The 702-nt window shown below is 40.2% G+C and overlaps 1 protein-coding gene across 2 annotated transcripts in view; it reads right to left on the reverse strand.

Annotated features, from left to right (window-relative positions):
* The window catches only part of LOC119591253, an 8,839-nt gene extending 8,181 nt beyond the window's left edge, over window positions 1-658 (reverse strand). Inside the window, exon 1 of one of the 2 annotated variants that reach the window (XM_037939964.1) lies at window positions 531-658. The gene's annotated coding sequence lies outside the window, so the exon portion shown is untranslated. The remainder of the gene's footprint in view (window positions 1-530) is intronic. The other variant, XM_037939965.1, reaches the window with a different exon arrangement.
* Window positions 659-702: the final 44 nt, after the last annotated feature.

Raw genomic sequence — 702 nt, forward strand, 5'->3', positions numbered from 1 at the left:
ATGCACACACACCGTCATGCATATTATTTTTCCTGTAAGTTCTTCCAATATTTGTCTACCAGTGCTTATATTTGTTTCATATCCCCATCGTATAACCTGTTATTCAGGAAATAAGTTATCCTGTTACCTATATACCTGCTAAATACTGGATGATTGTTATGCTTCAATGCAAAGTTCTTCCAATAGTCTTCAAAGTTTGCTCAAGTCTACGATAGACAGGATCCAAGTCTTACGTTTTACGTGCTGTTTACACACTCTCCTCGTCATAACATTGCACACTAATGGCTAGAGAAAATCACACTACACTTGATGATAAGGCTAAGGCAATACCACATTATACATACGAAAACCTACCCACCATAATACAAAACTTACATTCTGAACGTAACCGGACATAACCGGAGCACGAGTATAGTAGCAAGCAAAAGGAAGTAGAGGAACCACAACACTAGCAGAATAACAAAAGAACTTAAGAATATCACACGACGAACCACGATAAAATCCAGACCCAGTAACACAACATTACTTACCCAAACGCTGCACGATTAAAGAACGAGAGATGGGAGCTATGCACACTATACTAACACTGCCACAAATGCAAGCTTAAGAGTGGGAGAACACACAAGCGAAACTGGCGTGGTAGGTGAAGGAATGTCACCCACAGACTGACCTGTTTTCTCCTCGGTTTCTCTTGACTCTCTT

Source organism: Penaeus monodon, chromosome 28, assembly GCF_015228065.2.
Source record: "Penaeus monodon isolate SGIC_2016 chromosome 28, NSTDA_Pmon_1, whole genome shotgun sequence".
NCBI classification, from domain to species: domain Eukaryota; kingdom Metazoa; phylum Arthropoda; class Malacostraca; order Decapoda; family Penaeidae; genus Penaeus; species Penaeus monodon.